This window comes from Saccopteryx bilineata, chromosome 1 (assembly GCF_036850765.1).
Source record: "Saccopteryx bilineata isolate mSacBil1 chromosome 1, mSacBil1_pri_phased_curated, whole genome shotgun sequence".
Lineage (NCBI taxonomy): Eukaryota > Metazoa > Chordata > Mammalia > Chiroptera > Emballonuridae > Saccopteryx > Saccopteryx bilineata.
Window position 1 is genome coordinate 363643718 of NC_089490.1, and position 21948 is coordinate 363665665.

Sequence of the window (21948 nt, forward strand, 5' to 3'; positions counted from 1 at the left end):
AAAATAGTTTCTAAATTAAAAAATACTACCTCAAATGCTCAGGCAGAGAAATAATCCATCAAATACCATGAACAGCCAAGGTAACATGGGAGCACAGAAACAAACAGACAAACACCACGAAAAATCTCCAGAAACAATAAGCAAAGACATGGAGCATTGTGACTTAAATGACAGAGAACATAAGATTTTAGTTATGGCCTGACCTGTGGTGGCGCAGTGGATAAAGCGTCGACCTGGAAATGCTGAGGTCGCCGGTTTGAAACCCTGGGCTTGCCTGGTCAAGGCACATATGGGAGTTGATGCTTCCAGCTCCTCTCCCTCTCTTCTCTCTTCTCTCTCTCTCTCTCTCTCTCTTTCTCTCTCTTTCTTTATCTCTCCCTTGCCTCTCTAAAATGAATAAATAAAAATAATTATTTAAAAAAATGGGAGTCATTTAAAAAAAAAAGATTGTAGTTATGAAGAAGCACAATGAGATACCAGAGAACTCAGCCAATGAGCTCGGAGAAAAATAATAAATAAAAGAAGTACTTTTTCAAAGGGGGGATTGAAACTATAAAAAAGAACGAAAAAGAATTTCTGGAGCTGAAGAACTCAATAAATGAGATGAGGAATGCATTAGAATGCTTTAGAAACAAAGCAGATCAAATGGAAGAGGAAAACCGTGAGCTCCACAATAGAAACCTAGAGGCAGTGCCCCCAGCATCCCGGATCTGTCTCTCACCTCAACAGTGTTTGGATGGAACAGACCCAAGGACGCCCCTTTCCCAGCCTCTGGCCACCTTCTAACCTCTTTTCCAATCACCACCTTCGGAACCACCTCAGCCATCCTCAGCCTCCGAGAACAGCCAGCACAGGTTTTTAACCTTAACTCCTTGTTGCCGAACAACCATGAGCTCCCAAATTTGTTAGAATTATTCCAATGAGGTGGAAGCTGCCATCAACCAGCTGGTCAAGCTGCATCTGCAGGCCTCCTACACCTACCTCTCTCTGGGCTTCCATTTGCTTCGTGACTCTATGGCTGTGGAAGGCGTGGGCCACTTCTCCGCAAGTTGGGGGAGAAGCACGAGCATACCTAGTGTCTCTTAAAGATGCAAAACCAGCCTGACCAGGCAGTGGCGCAGTGGATGGAGCGTCGGACTGGGATGTGGAGGACCCAGGTTTGAGATCCCAAGGTTGCCAGCTTGAGCGCAGGCTCATCTGGTTTGAGCAAGGCTCACCAGCTTGAGCCCAAGGTCGCTGGCTCGAGCAAGGGGTCACTCGGTCTGCTGTAGCCCCCCCCCCCGCCCCCCGTCAAGGCACATATGAGAAAGCAATCAATGAACAACTAAAGAACCACAACGAAGCCCTGGCCGGTTGGCTCAGCGATAGAGCGTCGGCCTAGCGTGCGGAGGACCCGGGTTCGATTCCCAGCCAGGGCACACAGGAGAAGCGCCCATTTGCTTCTCCACCCCTCCGCCGCGCCTTCCTCTCTGTCTCTCTCTTCCCCTCCCGCAGCCAAGGCTCCATTGGAGCAAGGATGGCCCGGGCGCTGGGGATGGCTCTGTGGCCTCTGCCCCAGGCGCTAGAGTGGCTCTGGTCGCAACATGGCGACGCCCAGGATGGGCAGAGTGTCGCCCCCTGGTGGGCGTGCCGGGTGGATCCCGGTCGGGCGCATGCGGGAGTCTGTCTGACTGTCTCTCCCTGTTTCCAGCTTCAGAAAAATGAAAAAAAAAAAAAAAAAAAAAAACCACAACGAAGAATTGATGTTTCTCATCTCTCTCCCTTCCTGTCAGTCTGTCCCTCTCTCTGACTCTCCCTGTCTCTGCCACACACACACACACACACACACACACACACACACACAGATGCAAAACCAGCACGGTGGCCAGGTTCTCTTCCAGGATGTGCTGAAGCCTTCCCAATGGGGTAAAACTCAGGATGCCACGAAGCTGCCATGGAAGCTGGTGTGGCCATGGAGAAGAACCCGAACAGGCCCCTTTGGATCTGCATGCCCTGGGTCCTACCCACACAGATCCTCATTTCTGTGACTTCGTGGAGAACTGCTTTCTGGATGAAGAGGTGAAGCTCATCAAGAAAATGGGCGACCACTTGACCAACCACCGCAGGCTGGCCAGCCCCCAGTCTGGGCTGAGCAAGTATTTTTTCAAAAGGCTCATCCTCAAGCCCAGCTAGGAGCCTTTGGAAGCCAGAGGCCTTTAAGGGATCCCCTTGCATTCCCCTGACCTGGCTTTTGCCTGAGTCTCTCCCTAAAACCACTAGGCATTCTTTTAACCCCCTTGGAATCCTCTCCCATGCATTGGACCAAATGGAAACAATAAAGCTTTCTGCAGTAGGTCCTGGCTGGGTGGTTCAGTGGATAGAATGTCATCCTGCTCACCAAGATTGTGGAAAAAGCAATCAATGAGTATATAACTAAATGAAACAATAAGTTGATACTTCTCTCTCTCTCTCTCTCTTTCTTTCTCTCTCTTAAATCACTATGGCTCAGTGGTAGAGCGTCAGCCGGCATGTGGATGTCCCAGGTTTGATTCCCAGCCAGGGCACACAGGAGAAGCGCCCATCTGCTTCTCCACCCCCCTATGCTTCCCCCCACTTCTCTCTCTCTCTCTCTCTCTCTCTCTCTCTCTCTCTCTTTTTCTCTTCTCCTCTCCTCCTGCAGCCATGGCTCTACTGAGTGAGTTGGCCCCAGGTGCTGAGGATGTCTCCATGACCTTTGCCTCAGGCACTACAAAGAATGGCTCCAGTTGCAGCAACCAAGCAAAGGCCCCAGATGGGCAGAGCATTGACCCCTAGTGGGTTTGCCGGGTGGATCCTGGTCAGGGTGCATGCAGGAGTCTGTCTCTGTCTCTGCCTCCCCTCCTCTCACTAAAAAAAGAAAAAAGAAAGAAAGAAAAATAGAAGAGCTCTATAAGAACTGACTCCATTAGAAAAAGCAACATAAGGATAATAAGGTACCAGAAGAAGAGAGAGAGAACAGAGAACTTACACAAATAAATAATTGATGAGAACTTTCCAAACCTATGAAAAGAGTTGGACCCTCAAATTGAAGAAGTTAACAGAAAAGCTATATATTTCAGTGCAAAAATACCTACTAGACACATTATATTAAACCTGTCAAAAAAAATAATGATAGAATTCTCAAGGCAGCCAGAGGAAAAAAAAAGACTAATTTACAAAGGAAACCCCATTAGATTATCAGATTTTTCAGCAGAAATCCCACAAGCCAGTAGAAAGTTGAATAAAAAATCAAAATATTGAAAGAGTGAAACCACTAGCCAAGAATAATATATTTAACAAAGCTATCCTTTAGTTATGAAGGAGAAATAAAGGCTTTCCCAGACAAACAAAAGCTGAGGAAATTTACTACCATAAGACTGCATCACAGAAAACGCTAAAAGGAGCTCTTCTGCCTTAAACAAAAAGACAAAAGTATACAGAATTTGAGAAAGATGACAGACAGAAGGAGGAAATTGCAACTGTTTCAGTGTAGGTATTAGCCTGACCTATGGTGTTGCAGTGGATACAGCGTCGGCCTGGAGCGCTGAGGTCACAGGTTTGAAACCCCGAGCTTGCCTGGTTCAGGGCACATATGGGAGTTGATGCTTCCTGCTCCTCTCCCCCGTCTCTCTTTCCTCTCTCTAAAATGAATAAAGTCTTTAAAAGAAATCACCCTTTAAACAGAATAGATATTAAACACTACATTCTAACATAAAGGTTAAAGGGGGGAAGCATTTTGAAAAACTAACTTCGGCATTTTGGAAACAAATATACAGCATTAAAAAAGAGATAATTTTAACAATATAAAAGGGGGGAAGGAAAAGGACTAAACTTACATGGTTAATAAAGATAAGATGCAATCAGAAGAGAAAGAACAATTGAATGTATGAAACCTTTTTTTTACATAAATCTAATGGTAACCACACACACAAAAAATCTAGAGCTGAGACATGTAACTTTAAAAAAAAGAGGAAACAGGAAATAATAATTATAGAAAACCACTAAACAATAATAGCAGACAGAAACACAAGCAAAAAAAAAAACAACCCACAACAACAATGCAACCAGGAAACAAAGGATAAAATAACTGTAATAAATCCTCATGTATCAGTGGTTGCTCTACATGTAAATGGACCAAACACATCAATTAAAATGCAAAGAATAGTGGGATGGATTTAAAACAAAACCCAACTATATGCTGCCTACAGGAAACCCATCTCAGCTACACAGACAAACACAGGCTCAATGTGAAGGGATGGTAAACGATACTCCAAGCAAATAGCATCTAGGAAAAGGGGTGTAGCTAAACTGTATCAGACAAAATAGGTATCAAGATAAAAAGAGACAAAGATGAACATTTTATGATAAAAGGGACAACTTACCAAAAAGACATAACACAATATATATGCACCAACCTGGGAGCATCAAAATATATAAAGCAATTCCTACAGACCTAAAGGGTGAAACTAACAAAGATACAATTATAGTAGGAGACCTAAACACCCCATTAACAGGAATGGATAGCTCAAATAAAAAGAAAGTCAACAAGGAAATATTGTCTTTAAATGACACATTAGATAAAGTGGACATAAATGATATTTAAAGAACTTTCTATCCATGACTGACCTGCGGTGGTGCAGTGGATAAAGCGTCAACCTGGAATGCTGAGGTCGTTGGTTCGAAACCCTGGGCTTGCCTGGTCAAAGCACATATGGGAGTTGATGCTTCTTGCTCTCCCGCCTTCTTCCTCCTCTCTAAAATAAATAAAATAAATAAATGTTTTTTTTAAAAAAGAACTTTCGACCTGTGGTGGCGCAGTGGATAAAGCGTCAACCTGGAAACACTGAGGTTACCGGTTCAAAACCCTGGCTTGCCTGGTCAAGGCACATATGGGAGTTGATGCTTCCTGCTCCTCCCCCTTCTCTCTCTCTCTCTCTCTCTCTCTTTTTCTCTCTCTCTCTCCTCCCTTCTCCTCTCTAAAATGAATAAATAAATATATAAAAAAGAACTTTCTATCCCAAAACAACAGAATATACATTTTTCTCATGTACACATGGAAAACTCTCAAAGATAGACTATGTATTAGACCACAAAATTAGTTTCAGTAAATTTAAAAAGATGGAAATCATGCCAACCACATTTTCTGACCGAAACAGTATAAAACTAGAAATAAACTCCAAGAAGAAAGTTAGGAAAACCAAGAATATGTGAAGATTAAAAAACGTGCTACTGAACAACTATAGAGTCAAAGAAAAGATCAAAAGTTCATAGAAACAAATAAAAATATAACATATCAAAACATTGTAGATGCAGTAAAAGTGGTACTAAAATATTATAGAGTTAGCCTGACCAGGTGGTGAAGCAGTGAATAGAGCATCAGACTGGGATGCAGAGGACCTAGGTTTTAGACCCCAAGGTCACCAGTTTGAGTGCAGGCTCATCTTGTTTGAGCAAAAGCCCACCAGCTTGAACCCAATGTCGCTGGCTCCAGCAAGGGGTTACTCAGTCTGCTGAAGGCGCATGGTCAAGGCACATATGAGAAAGCAATCAATGAACAACTAAGGTGTTGCAACGCACAATGGAAAACTAATGATTGATGCTTCTCATCTCTCTCCATTCCTGTCTGTCTGTCCCTGTCTATCCCTCTCTCTCACTCCCTGTCTCTGTAAAAAATAAATAAAAATTAAAAAAAAAGATTATAGAATTACCAGGCATGCCTCAATAAAAATCTCAAGCAGCCTAACATTAGTGCCTTAAAGAATTAGAAAAAAAAACAAATGAAGACCAAAGTCAGTAGGAGAAGGAAATAAAAATTAGAAAGAAAATAAATAAATAGAGAACCAAAAGAAAAAAAATTAATGAAGCAAAAGAGATGGTTCTTTGTAAAGATAAATAAAATTAATAACTCTAGCTAGACTAAGGAAACAAGAGAAAAAACTCAAATAAAATCAGAAATAAAAGAGAAGTTACAATGTACACCAAAAATACAAAAAATTATACAAGAATACTATGAAAGGCAATAAACCACCAACATTGATAATCTAGAAAAAATAGTCAAATTCTTAGAAATATATAAACGTCTTTCCCTGGCCGGGTAGCTCAGTTGGTTAGACTAGACCATTGTCAACAAAGGTTGCCAGTTCAATCCCCAGTTAAGGCACATACAGAAACAGATTGATGTTTATCTCACTCTCTCTCTCTCTCTCTCTCTTTCTCTCTCTTTCTCTCTCTCTGAAATCAATAAAAAAAATTTAAATAAATATATAAACTTTCTATACTAAATTATAAAGATTGCAAAACCTAAATAGACCCAAATATGCACTAGTAAGGAGATTGAAACAGTTATCAAAAATCTTTCCCAAAATAAAAGCCCAGGGATCAAATGGCTTTACTGGCTAATTCAGTGGTAGTCAACCTGGTCCCTACCGCCCACTAGTGGGCGTTCCAGCTTTCATGGTGGGTAGTAGCGGAGCAACCAAAATATAAAAAAAAAGATAGATTTAACTATAGTAAGTTGTTTTATAAAGATTTATTCTGCCAAACAGTGAAAATCTGACATAAAGTACTTGGTAAGTAATTATTATTATATGCTTTAACTTGCTGTAACTGTGCTTTATAAATTTTATAAAGTAAAGTTACTTCCCTACTTTATAAATCACTATTACTGTGGAACTGGTGGGTGGTTAGAAAATTTTACTACTAACAGAGATACAAAAGTGGGCGGTAGGTATAAAAAGGTTGACTACCTCTGGGCTAATTCTATCAAATAGTCAAAGAAAATTTAATACCTATCTCTCTCAAACTCTTTCCAAAAACTGTAAAGAAAGAATTTTCCTAAATCATTTTATGAGGTCAACATTACCCTGATACCAAAACCAGGCAACAACATACAAAAAAGAAAATTATAGGCCCATATTTCTGATAAACATAGATAGAAAAATCCTAAATAAAAAAACTAGCAAATCAAATACACAATATATTGAAAGGATACTACATCATCATGAAATGGGGTTCATTCCAATGACCCAAGGATGGTATGCAAATCAATCAAGGTGATAGAACCACATTAACAAAATAAAATATAAAAAGCAGCCTGACCGCCTGACCAGGCAGTGGCACAGTGGATAGAACGTCAGACTGGGACGCAGATGACCCAGGTTCGAAACCCAAAGTCATCGGCTTGAGGGCAGGCTCATCCTCTTGAGTGTGGGGTCTCTGGCTTGAGCATGGGATTGTAGACATGACCCCATGGTCACTGGCTTGAGCCCAAAGGTCATTGGCTTGAAGCCAAAGGTTGCCAGCTTGAGCAAGGAGTCATTCACTCTGCTGTAGCCTCCCTCCCACCCCCATTCCCCCAGGTCAAGGCATGTATGAGAACACAATCAATTAACAACTTAGGTGCTGCAACGAAGATTTGATGCTTCTCATCTCTCTCCCTTCCTGCCTGTCTGTTTCTATCTGTCCCTCTCTCTGTCTCTCTCTCTGTCTGTCAAAAAAAAAAAAAAAAAAAAAGGCCCTGGCTTGTTGGATCAGTGGTAGAGCATTGGCCCGGCGTGTCGAAGTCCAGGTTCAATTTCCAGTCAGGGCACAGAGGAGAAGCAACCATCTGCTTCTCCACCCTTCCCTCTCTCCTTTCTCTCTATCTCTCTCTTCCCCTCCTGCAGCCAAGGCTCCATTGGAGCAAAGCTGGCCCAGGTGCTGAGGACGGTTCCATGGCCTCTGCCTCAGGCGCTAGAATAGCTCCAGCCACAACAGAGCAACGTCCCAGATGGGCAGAGCATTGTCCCCTGGTGGGCACACTGGGTGGATCCCCATTGGGCACATGTGGGAGTCTGACTGCCTCCCCACTTCTAACTTAGGAAAAATTAAAAAAAAAAAAAAAAAAGCAACCTGACCTGTGGTGGTGCAGTGGATAAAGCATTGGCCAGCAATGCTGAGGTCACCAGTTTGAAACCCCAGACACAGACAAGAAGCAACTAGTACGAATTGATGCTTCCCACTACTCTCTCCCCACTTTCTCTCTCTATCTCTCTCTCTTTCCTTTAATATATATATGTATATATATATGAAGCATATGATCATATCAATAAAAGCAGAACAAGCACTTGAAAAAATACAAGATCCATTTATGTTTAAAACACTCAATAAAATTGGTATAAAGGAAAGTACCTGAACATAATAAAAGCCACATATGAAAAACTCTAGGCTAATATCATATTCAATGGTGAAAAACAGAAAGCTTCTCCACCACTAATATTAGGAACAAGACAAGGAGCCTACTCTCACCACTTTTGTTCAACATAGAACTAGAAGTTCTAACCAAAGTAATCAGGCAAGGAAAAGATATAAAATTGGGGGTACATGTTGGGATTGAAGATGTAAAACTGTCACAATTTGCATTTGACATGATTATATATCTATCTATCTCTCTCTCTATATATATATTTTATATATATATTTTTATATATATTATATATATATAATATATATAAAATCCTAAAGAACTCATGAAAAGACTACTAGAAACAAAAAATAGGCCTGGCTGGTGGCTCAGTGGATAGAGCATCAGCCCGGCATATGGATTTCCAAGGTTCAATTCTGGGTCAGGGCACACAGGAGAAGCAATCATCTGATTCTCTTCCTTCCCTCTCCTCCTTCATTCCTTCTTCCTCTCCCGTAGCCAGTGGCTCAATTGGTTCAAGTGCGGTCCTGGGCACTGAGGATAGCTCAGATAGTCTAAGCGTTGGCTTCAGGTGCTGAGGATAGCTCGGTTGATTCGAGCATAGGCTCCAGATGGTGGATCTTGTTTGGGGCATATGCAGAAATCTACCTCACTATCTCCCCCACTCTCACCTAAAAAAATAAAGAATCGGAAAGAAAAGAAAGAAAGAAAGAAAGAAAGAAAGAAAGAAAGAAAGAAAGAAAGAAAGAAAGAAAGAAAGAAAGAAAGAATAAACAAATTCAGTTAAATTGCAGGATACAAAATCGATGTACAAAACTCCATTGCATTCCTATATACTAACAACAAAATATCAGAAAAAAAAAAAAAAAAGCAATCCCATTGACAATTATAACAAACAGGGCAAAATACCTAGGAATAAACAAAGGATGAGAAGGACCTGTACAGTGAAAACTACAAGAAATTGAAAACACCAAGAAATGGAAAGATACGGATTGAAAGAATTAACATTATTAAAATGACCATGTTACTTAAAGCAATATACACATTTAAAATCACCATAAAGCCTGGCCTGTAGTGGCGCAGTGGATTAAAGCATTGACCTGGAATGCTGAGGTCGCAGGTTTGAAACCCTGAGCTTGCCTGGTCAAGGCACATTGGGAGTCTTTCTCCTCTAAAATGAATAAATTAAAATCACCATAAAAATTTCAATGGCATTTTTCACAGAAATAGAAAAAAAAAGCATCAAATTTGTATGGAACCACAAAAGATACTCAATAGCCAAAACAATGCTGAGAAAACAGAACAAAGGAAGAAGTATCAAATGCCTGGACTTCAAACTGTTCTACAAAGCTACAGTAATCAAAACAGTATGGTACTGGCAGAAAACCAGACACAAAGACAATGGAATGGAATTGAGAGCCAAGGGATAAACCCAGAATATATAGTCAACTGATTTTTGACGAAGAAGCCAAAAACATATAATAGAGAAAGAAAAGTCTCTTCAGTAAACGCTGTTGGGAAAACTGGACAGCCACATGCAAAAGAGTAAAACTTGACTACTATCTGACACCACACACAAAAATTAACTCCAAATGGATTAAAAACTTGAATATAAGACTTGAAACAATGCAATACATAGAAGAAAACACAAGCACTAAACTTATGAACCTTGGTTTCAGATGGGTCTATGAACTTGACACCAAAGGCTAGGAAGTAAAAGCAAAAATAAGTGAATGGGACTACATCAAACTTAAAAGCTTCCGCACAGCAAAAGAAACCGACAAAACAAAAACGCAACCAATTCAATGTAAGAAGATATTTACAAACAATACCTTTGATAAGAGGCTAATATCTAAAATATATAAAGAACTCATACAACTCAACAAGAAAATAACAATATGATTTTTAAAATGGGCAGAGGATTTGAATAGATACTTTTCCAAGGAAGATAGACAAATGGCTAACAAATATATTTTTTAAATGCTCAACTTTACTAGCTATAGAGGAAATACAAATCAAAACTACAATGAGATACTATCTCAAACACTTTAGAATGGCTATTCTCAGTAAAACAAGAAATAACAGGTGTTAGGTTGTGGAAAAATGGAACCCTCAGACACTGCTGATGGAGATGTAAACCGGTGCAGCCGCTATGGAAAACAGCATGGTGGTTCTTTAAAAATTAAGAATAGAGCTTCCATATCACCCAGCAATCCCTCTCTGAGTATCTTAAAAATTTTTTGAAAACACTTATTTGTAAAGATATATGTACCCCTATGAGCCTTGAAGCATTATTCAATATAACTAAGACATGGAAACAATCTAAGTATCTTTCAATAGATAAATGAATAAAGAAGATATGGTACATCTTTATTATACAATGGAATACTACTCAGACATTAAAAAGAAGAAATGTTGCCAATTGTGACACTACAAATGGATCTTATAAGTATTATGCTAAGTGAAATAAGTCAGACAGAATAGGACAAGAATCCTATGATTTCACTCATATGTGGGATATAAAACCAAAACAACAAACAAACAAAAAATAAACTCGTAGATACAGACAACAGAATGGCGATTACAGAGAGGAAGGGGAGTGGGAGCAGAATGAAGAGGGTTAAGAGGATCAAATAAAAGGCTATGGAAGGTGACTAGTCTTTAGGTAGTGAGCACACAATAAAATGGACAGATGTATTATAAAGTTGTATATATGAAATTCATATAATGTTATTAACCAATGTGTTCAATAAAAAGTTTTTGAGAGACAGGAAGGGAGAGAGAGAGGAGGAGGGAGGGAGAAAGCGTGAGATGCATCAACTTCTAGTTGCTTCACTTTAGTTGTGCATTGATTGCTTCTCATAAGTGCCTTAACTAGGGATTGGATTTTGGGCTCAAGCTGAACCAGTGATCCGTTGCTCAAGCCTGCAATCTTGGTGTCTGTGGATAATCCCACACTCAAGCCAGCAAGCTCAAGGTTTCAAACCGTGACCTCAACATTCCAGGTCAATGCTCTATCCACTGCGCCACCACCAATCAGCCTACTCCAGTAAATTTAATTTTAAAAAGATACTAAGAAAAGAATAGTGAGCTTGAAAAGTTGCTTTTAATCTATTCTATAAAGGCAGAATCTTTTAAAAAATTTCTCACACTATGGCTATACCAATGCTGATATAAAAATGATAAAGCATAAATTTACATCAGAAATCAGATTGATAAAAAAAATCAGAAATGTTTTATTGCAATTGAACCATGTGTATATAATTTTTGATAATGGCCTATTATTGGTGGGGGGAGGAGTATAAACAAGATAGGGTTGTGAAATGATCTGAGAGCAATGAATGAAGAATTGTATAACAATAAATATTTTCTTCAATAGATTAGTGTTTAGAAACATATTTGACATAAAGTGTTGCTGAAAATATGATGTTGGTCAGCTCTATTTTTTATATAGCTCTAAACATAATTTTGATTGAGATAAATATAAAACAACTGTTTTCTTCTTCCACCTTGTTGAGATAAAATTGGCAAATAAAAACTATATATTTCAGGTGTAAAAAAAATGTGGACAGTGAAGAAACAATAATTATCTTTATGGGTGCAAGAATAAGACAGTTGACTTCTCAACATTAAAAAAAAAAGCCAGAAAACAGTGTAATAATATCTTCAAAGCATTGAAAAAAATAAATAACCACCAATTTAGAATCCTATACCCAGGGAAAATATCCTTCAAGAATAAAGATAAAGAAATTTGTTTTGGCCAATCCACATAGGATTTCTGATCATTAGGAGAAGGGAAACACATGCAGTGAGTCCCACGTTCAATTCAGATTCCAACCACAGTAAGGGCAACAAACCCAAACAGAAGTGACAGATTTGCTGGTTGGAATAAACTGAGAACCACATTCGGAGTTGTTGAGGAGATTGGGATTTGGAGGAAAGAGTACTGGAGATGTGGGAGCTGTGGAAACCCCAAGTCTATATGAAGATGTTCCCCTGGGTCCTTGACTGACTCCTAAGCTGCACATGAACAAAGTGAGACCAGGGGAGTCTACCAAAGAACAGCTGCTCTCACTCCCAGCCCCAGCTTTTGCAATGGGCAATCCTCTCTTGAGGGGAAAAGTGGTACCAAAAACTGACCTCACACTTCCTACCTTGCCTCGTTTCCCCTGGATCTTGGCTTCATAAATTTTTAGGTTTGATAGCTCTCCAGCCTTCCAAAAGTTTTTAGCTTTCTTTTCTATTTCTTCACTGTGGGAAAGTTGGTTCAAAGCAAACTTGTTCACCATTGCTAGAAGCAGAATTCATTTTTTCCTACAAAATACTTTAGAGAAAAAAAATTTTAGGCCTAAATAAATGAGCATGTCATGTTTATGGATTACAACACTCAGTATTGTAGAGATCCAATTCTTTCCAAAGTAATCTATGTGCAATTCAGCCTGATGGAGAAAAAATACATCCAGGAAATGTAAAGGATTAAAAATAGCCAAGACAGGCCCTGGCTGGTTGGCTCAGCGGTAGAGCGTCGGCCTGGCGTGCAGGAGACCCGGGTTCGATTCCCAGCCAGGGCACACAGGAGAAGCACCCATCTGCTTCTCCACCCCTCCCCCTCTCCTTCCTCTCTGTCCCACAGCCAAGGTTCCATTGGAGCAAAGATGGCCCGGGTGCTGAGGATGGCTCTGTGGCCTCTGCCTCAGGCGCTAGAGTGGCTCTGGATGCAACAGAGTGACGCTCCAAAGGGGCAGAGCCCCTGGGGGGCATGCCAGGTGGATCCCGGTAGGACGCATGTAGGAGTCTGTCTGACTACCTCCCCGTTTCCAGCTTCGGAAAAATGGGGAAAAAATAGCCAAGACAAAAAAATAAAATAAAACAAAAAATAAATAAAAATAAAAATGGCCAAGACATCTTGTGAAGAATAAAAACAAGATAGGCACCTGACCAGGCGGTGGCGCAGTGGAAAGAGCATCGGACTGGGATGCGGAGGACCCAGGTTCGAGACCCCGAGGTTGCCAACTTGAGTGTGGGCTCATCTGGGTTTGAGCAAAAAGCCCACCAGCTTGAACCCAAGGTCGCTGGCTCCAGCAAGGGGCTACTCGGTCTGCTGAAGGCCCGCAGTCAAGGCATATATGAGAAAGCAATCAATGAACAACTAAGGTGTTGCAATGCGCAATGAAAAACTAATGATTGATGCTTCTCATCTCTCTCTGTCCCTATCTCTCTCTCTGACTCACTCTCTGTCTCTGTAAAAAGAAAAACCCACAAAAAAACCAAAAAAACCCAGAAAAACTGATAATGGATGCTTCTTATCTCTCTCCATTACTGTCTGTCTGTCCCTGTCTATCCCTCTCTCTGACTCTCTCTGTCCCTGTAAAAACAAAACAAAACAAAAAAACAAAAAACAAGATAGGCACCTTGCTTCTCTGGGTATCAACACTTACCGTGAAGCTCCAGCAATTAACAATGTGATCCTGGTACAATGATAGAGAAACAGATGACAGAAGAGAAAATAGACCCAGAAATGGATTTACACATATACAGATTTAATTGACAAAGGTGGCATGTGGAAAAATGAAACCTGATGCCCACTTCACACCTAACTTAAAAATCAATTCCAGGAAGACTGCAAATCTGTGAAAGGCATAACAATAAAGCTTCTAGAAAATACCATAGGAGAATTATTTTTATGGCTTAACTATAGGAAGACTTTATAAACATAATGCAAAACCCACAAATTACAACGAAAAAAATTTACAAACTTGATTACCATAAAATGAGTGATTTCTATTCGTCAAAAGACATTGTGAATCAAGCCACAGAGTAGAAGATATTTGCAATGTATGTACTTGACAAGAGGTTCTGTGTCCAGCAGGGTACTTGTGCTTCTCTGCACACCCTCTCGCCCCCCTCTTACTCTGGCTGCCTCTGCTGCAGGATCTCATTTTAGCTACACCCCTCATTTGATGACCCAAGCCTTCCTGGCTGCCCCAGGGTGCAGCTCATATGGGAGTCACTCACACCTTTGGGATCTGGAGACATGAGGGATTTAACATGCTGATGGGGAAACCTTGATCATTGGGAGCACTGAGTTAGAGGATAAATGCTCTTCTCTTTCCAACCTCAGCTGAATAATTTTGAGGTGCATTTTAGATAGCTCTTCAGAAGGTCTCAGTGAGATTGAGTCTGAGTTTCACACAACAGTGGTCAGAACAACTAGAGAAGGCACCTATTGTTTTTCCCTCCTTCTGTTTCCGCTTCTGTTCCAGAGAATCCTTCACCAAATACACTATCTGCCTGCAAGCCTCTACCTCGGGCTCTGCTTTCTAGAGGTAACCCAGGCTACGACAGGCTTATATCCAGAACCCCTAAAGATCAGCAAGAAAAAGATATACAACCCAGTAGAATAATGACAAGAAACCTGACAGGCACTTCACTGAAAAGTAAATCCAAATGGTCAATGAACATTTGTTTTTTTGTGTGTGTGTGTGGTTTTTTTTTGTATTTTTCTGAAGCTGGAAACAGGGAGGCAGTCAGACAGACTCCTGCATGTGCCTGACCGGGATCCACCCGGCACGCCCACCAGGGGGCGATGCTCTGCCCATCCGGGGTGTCGCTCTGTCGCGACCAGAGCCACTCTAGCGCCTGGGGCAGAGGCCAAAGAGCCATCCCCAGTGCCCAGGCCATCTTTTGCTCCAATGGAGCCTTGGCTGCGGGAGGGGAAGAGAGAGACAGAGAGGAAGGAGAGAGGGAGGGGTGGAGAAGCAGATGGGCGCTTCTCCTGTGTGCCCTGGTCGGGAATCGAACCCGGGACTTCCGCACGCCAGGCCGATGCTCTACCACCAAGCCAACCGGCCAGGGCCCATCAACGAACATTTGAAAAGAAGTTCAGTATTATTAATAATCAGGGAGATGCTAATAAACCTATTTCAAACATATCAAAATGGATAAAAAAAGTTTTTTGCATATATTATTTATTGCCTTATAACAAATTACTCCAGAAGTTAGCAGCCTAAAACAAACATTTATCTCATAGTTTCTGAGTCAGAAATCTGCGCTAAGCTGGGTGCCTCTACTCAAGGGTCTCTGCAAAGCTGTAATTAAGGTGTCAGCCAGGACTGCGATCATCTCAAAATTCACCTTGGCAGCGGACCCAAGCTTACTCTCATCTCCCAGGTCCTCCCTGATTGATGAGAGATGTCAGTCAGTCCTTCCCTGTGGCCCTCTCCATAGGTTAGCTCACAACATGACTTCCCTCACAGTAAACAAGTGAGAAAGCGCAAGACAGAAGCCACGGTCTTCTTGTCATCTCATCTTGGAAGTGACATCCTGTTATATTCTGTCATATCTTATTCATTAGAAGCAAACATCGAGGGGTAGGGGCCGACTCAGGGGATCATTAGAGACCATCGGTGGGGCTGCCACCACCACAAGGATGTGGAGTATCTCACATACTGAGGGTTGGAGTACAAATTAATACTACTACTTTGGGAAACAGTTTGGCATTTTCTAAGTTGAAGATATGTTTATCTTATGACCCAGCAACTCTATGTCGAGCTTTATACCTAAAGAAATATGGTGCACCAAGAGACATGTATAAGAATGTTACAGCAGCATTATTTTTTAAAAAATATTTTTAAAATTTATTTAGAGAGAGAAGAAAGGAGGAAGAGAGAGAAAGACAGGAATACCAATCTGTTCCCATATGTGCCCTGACTGGGGATCAAATCAGCAACCTCTACATTTCGGGATGATTCTCTAACCAACTGAGATATCTGGCCAGGGCTGTAGCAGCTTTGTTTGTAACAGCTCCAAACTAGAAATGCCCAGATATCTCTCCATAATAGAATGGATAAATAATTGTTGAATATTCCTTTAGAGGCTACTACACAGCAACAAAAGGAGTGAAATATAGTTACACGGATAAATAGCATAATTATAATGTCTAGTGAAAACAAAGCCAGATACAAAGGAATGTATTCTTTATTATTCCATTAATACACATTTCAGAAAACAAATAAAACTAAGCGACAGTATTTGGCGATGCCTGCTTTAATAGTAAAACTATAAAGAAAAGGCAAGTAAGTGGACCCCACACAAGTCAGGAGTGTGGTTATCCTTTGTGGGAAAGGAAGGACAATGGCCAGGGCTTTCGGCATCCTGGAACACTTCCAGGTGTTTATCTTCTGACCATTTACTGAGCTGAACATTATTCTGTGTCCCTTCTGTCTGTATGTGACATTTGCCATGAAGAGAGCTTTCACAAAGCTACACATAACCCACACCCTATTAAAAAGCCACACACCAAAGCAGACCGCAGGCCTGACCTGTGGTAAGCCCCCGGTATATGCGAGCCAGGGTCCACTCTGGGGACTCCTTCAGGTGGGAAATCCTGTCTGCTTCACCTCACGGTGCCAAGCACTGGAAAGAAAGGAAGGCCACAGGGCTGGGCCTCATGGGAGCCCTGCTATTGGGAGCAGGGATTGTCCCGGAGGGGGTTGAGGCCTCTCTTCCGGTGACAGGGTCCAGTCTTCTCCCATGTCCATGGCAGAAGGTGAGTGTGGTGGGAGCTGGGCTGGCTGATGGGCTCTGGTCAGGAGTCAGGTGTAGGGAGCTCTCTTTGGAGCAGTCACTGGAGCTTGGCTCTGAGAGACAACCTTGCTGCCCCATGTGACTTCAGTGAGAAGAGGCGAAACCCTCTCTACCACCTCCCCCCACCTCGAACTTCAATGGAAAGGTCAAGGGAATTTTCCTCTCCTTTAAATGGAATGACTCTTTCTTGGGCCCAGAAAGAATTATTTATCAGGTGTTCGCGGCACTCCGCTTGCCTTTACAGGGCCCAGCCGTGCTCTGAGGCACAACAGACAACTTTCCTCCTGAAAGCTCAGTTTATAGGCCAACTTCAAAGCCCAGGTCCTCTGAGCGGGGCACGGTGCTCCAGTTTGGGAATTGACATCAAAGGGGCGTGCACAGGTTGATCTGATGGCCGGTGGACAGCTGCAGGCTGCAGGGGGAAACCTCAGAGCACTCGCCTGTCCTCGGCCCCTGGAGAGCTCAGGAGAGCAGCGTGGCAGTGGCACGGCCTTGAGAACCCCAACTTCAAAAGCCTGGGGCCATTGCTTTACTCGCTGCAGGCAACTGTCTAAAATGGCAGGCAGATGGTGGCGGACAGGAGACTGGAGTAAGGGATAGCAGGTGACTGCACACCCATTTACCCTGCCAAGTCAGGTAGGGAAGACAGAGTTTAAAAGTGGAAGGACCGACCACCTGCAGCCCTGCTGTTCATAATCAGGTTCATATAGGAGGGTAAACCAGCACAGTGACTGTTGGTGAGTGCTCCCAGGCCAGGGACAGTGCTTACGGATGGTCTCATTTAGTCCCCACAATCACCCGTGGAAGGGAGGTGTTATTATCCCACTTTTCAGAGAAGGATACTGAAGCTTACTGAGGCTTAGTGACTTGCCCAAGGTCAGTGTCAATAAGGGTACAATCCCTGCTCTTACTACTACTGAAGGATTGTAAAAATAGGCAGTATGATGCTCTTAGGGGGCTAACGAAGCAACTTTCAACCTTTTTCATCCGTGGCACACATAAACTAAAATTACTACAATTTATGCAGCATATCAAAAATATATTTTGCTGTTCTGACAACCATAGGCATCATTTTAATTCATTCATTTTTTTATTTGACAATGTAAGGTTAAAGAGGTCAGCGCCCTTGAGTAAATAGGTACTACCGGATGTTTTAAAAATTCTTGTGGCACACGAGTTGACAGTTGCTGGGCCAACGTGTAAAACACATAACAGCAAAGCAGAGGTCAGCAAAGTGATCTGAAGGAGAGAGAAGGCTCCCTGGCCAATGGGCCTTGACCTCTTTCACTCATTCAACAAATTATTTCTTAGCACCTTCTCTGGCACACATTGTCCTGGGCACTAGAGATAATGAATAAAACAATGTTCTTGTTCTCATGAAGCTTGTGTTCTTGTGAGGGAGACAGGCAATAAACGAGTAAACAAAGAATAAGTATAGTAAGCATTGCATGATTATAAGATAAATGCAGGTAGGCCCTGGCTGGTTGGCTCAGCGGTAGAGCGTCGGCCTGGCGTGTGGGGGACCTGGGTTCGATTCCCAGCCAGGGCACATAGGAGAAGCGCCCATTTGCTTCTCCACCCCCCTCCCCTCCTTCCTCTCTGTCTCTCTCTTCCCCTCTTGTAGCCAGGGCTCCATTGGAGCAAAGATGGCCCGAGCGCTGGGGATGGCTCCTTGGCCTCTGCCCCAGGCGCTGGAGTGGCTCTGGTCGTGGCAGAGCGACACTCTGGAGGGGCGGAGCATCGCCCCCTGGTGGGCAGAGCGTAGCCCCTGCTGGGCGTGCCGGGTGGATCCTGGTCCAGCACATGCGGGAGTCTGTCTGGCTGTCTCTCCCCGTTTCCAGCTTCGGAAAAATACAAAAAAAAAAAAAAAAAAGAAAAAAAAAGATAAATGCAGGTAAATGATAACTAGAATGTATACTTTTCCCAGTGCTTCCCATATGGCCTGAAACCATGCTTAGGGTTTTCCATGTAATAACATTTGGTCTCATAACAACTCTATTGAGGCAGTTGCTAATATAATATAAGTCCTCCTTTTACAGTGAGAGTATTGAGGCCTAGAGAGGTAACATAACTTTCCTACGGTCAGAGGGCTGGCAAAAAACGGTGTGACCAGGATTAGATTCCAGGCAGCCTGGTGCCAGAGCCTGTGCTTGTCACCTCTGCCTCCTGCCTGCCTCTTTCCATGATGCCAGCCACAGTCACATGCAAAGGGGGCACCAGAGGGGCAGTGCCATCTTATTCTGTCCTGAGAGAGGAAGCCCTGGTCCAGTCGTGGACACTAGGTCTGTGGGCTGAGGCATCCCACGGTGGTGATAGGACCTCAGGCTGGTGCTGATCAATGACACCAGGACTGTCCAAGATTGCCTTGGTCTTAGGACTGCCAGGCAACTTTCCAAGGAAGACTTGACTCCTTCTGAGGAAGATGCTTCAACCTCACCTGCATTTAACATGATCAGTGGACACTAGCATCCTGACAATTAGGTTTCCACCCAATTTTCTCCATCTGTCTCCTGAACTGAGTCAATGTGATCACAGCAAAAGACACAGCTCCACTCTTGGTGCTGAAAGATCTGGTTTCTGAGCCCCAAAGGCTGGGGACCAATGACTGGTCAAATGTGCCGAAGTAAGGCCTCTCCATGGGATCCCAGACGATGCTCGCTGTTAAAATCAAAGCCATGTGGCAGCCTCCACTCACCGAGCACCTACTGCTCACCAGGCACTGTATTAGGCAGAGGGGTCCCATGGGTCTCTCTTTAGGCTGTCTGTGGGTTCATCATTCTCAGCTGGGGCAATTCTATCTCATGTGACCTGGAATCCAGGCCCACAAGACAGCTCCTCTTTCCAAGGCAACAGCAGCCAATATGGTGGTTAAAAGCTCTCTGGCGCCCAATACAAGCTCAAACTTCAACTCAGTCGCTTACTAGTCATGGAACCATCATTTCCTCATATAATCTGGGAATAATAATACCTACAATCTGGTTCTGCAACAGTAGAAAAAAGCCTAAAATCCCAGGGGATGAATACATCCAAGTTTCAGTTTATTTTTCACTCATGCAAAATGAACTGTAGGCCTTGGGGCTCTGCTGAGTGGTTCCCTTCCAAGTGGTGAGTTAGGACCAGTTGGCTTGCATCTTGTGATGACACTGTCTAGAATACGTGTCTCCCAGGTGGCCACTGCAGGGGAAGAGAAAGCTACAGGGGACGCGCTGGGTTGTCAATGCTCCAGCGTGGCTGCAGAACAAGGAAGGGGTCTGGCGGTAAACAGTCTCTCAAGAAGGCCGTTCCTTCCCTTCACGTATGTGCATGCCACCGCCATCAAGAGGTCGAGTCCACGCCCTCCCCTTTAATATGGCTGACCTTGTGCCTTGTCTTGGCCAAGAGAATGTGCCAATTCCAGACCTACTCTTCAAAAGGCCTGTTAGCTTTGTTGCCCTTGGAAGCCAGCTCAGGTAAAAATGTCCAATTACCCTGAGACCTTCATGCTGTAAGAAAGACCAAGCAGCCGTACGGAGAAGCTGTGTAAAAAGATGAAGACGTCCAGGCAGCTCCCAGCTCGCCCAGCCATCCCAGCCGGGGTGCCAGACACAGGAGTGAGGAAACCACCTCGGACATCTCAGCTCCCCATCACCCCATGGAACAGAAGACCCACACAGCTGAGCCCAGCCAGGCTGCAGAATCGTGAGAAAGAAGTTGTTCTGAGCCATTTCACTACACAGCAATAGAAAGAGGGTGTCTGTGTCCCTGAGGGGGGGGGAGGGGAGACAGAGAACGTGTCTGAGCCCCAGGAGACAGGACCCAAACAGAAGCTGAAAACGGCGGTTCTTCCCAGGGCTCTGAGTGAACAAGAGCATGCACAACCCTGCTTTGGGGCCCATAAGATACAAAACTAGGGAGAAAAATTTCTTCCATGCGAGCAGACTGCAACCTAAGAGAACTCTGCGGAGAGAAGAGTTAGCACTTCAAAAGTGAGCAGCCAGGGGAGAGGGCTGCAAGCCAGGCAAGGACATTTCTAAGAGCGCGGGGGCAGTGGCTTCCCGGCAAAAGGACATCAAGAGGCTGCAAGTGGGATAACTCCAACTTGACACGACTACTGTGAGCTCCTGTAATAATATTTTATATGCCTGGGGACTCCCAGAAATGACCTCTGGGGAGAGGGCTAGCATTGTGAGAAGAAGGGGGCAGATGCCATGAAACCTGAGTTATTGTCCTTGGGACCTCATGTGTGCCCACCTGGTTAGCACGGTCCCAGGAACACAGATAGAGCCAGAGGGCCTGAAAGTGAGAGCCAAAAAACGGCTCAACTCAGAAGATGTGTGACACACCCCTGGGGGTGTCAGAGTAGGTGGGAGGAGTGTGAAGGGAGCTGATGTGGGAGAAAAGATGTCGGAGAACTCCTGCTTATTACTGCGATCTGCCCCTGGGTTGACCTGCCCGGGCCAGTCTTCTAGGCTGGAGGTCTGGCAAAAACACAAAGGATTTACAGAGATAACAAGGCCCTGGGTCTTCTCAGCACAAGACTCAATTTTCCAGTTCCTCCCAGGGACGATTCGGCCTCTGAACCCAGATTCTGGATCTGAGAAGGAGGTGGATTCCAGATGCAAGAGGCAAACGGAGTCTCGGACCAACAATGAGCCAGGAACTCAGTCAAAGTGGGCTGCGTGCCTTCAGTGGGCCAGGAAAATTAGACTTTGTGGATGATTCCAGGGCCCCAGGCCAGGACGGCGAGAGGGACCACTGCTACAGACCACACAACTAGTGAAACATCCCAAGATGTCAACTCAGTTAGGGATCGAATGTGGCTCAGGACTCAGTGGGAAAGCATATGTGACTGATTAGTGGTGTCAACCCAGGGGCGGAGGACAGTGGCAGCTTCCTGTCTGACTACTAGATAGATGGCCGCAGCCAGGGGACTGTGCTTTTCATCCCTTCTCACTTCTAAAGCACAGCCTAAGAGAAAGCGGGCCACTGAGAAGTAAGGAGCCCATCACACAGGAGGACAAGACCCTGTCCGCCAGACGGAGCCCCCAGCCAGTGCTTCCCAACTTTCCACGTAACAGCCTTCAAGAAACTCAACTGCGAAGCCTCTTCCCTGTCCTTTCAGCTGTCCCCAGTGGGCTCAGAGAGGTCCTTTCTAGAGTCTGTGCGCTATTCCACAGCATGGGGCTCAGCCTCTATCCCAAAGC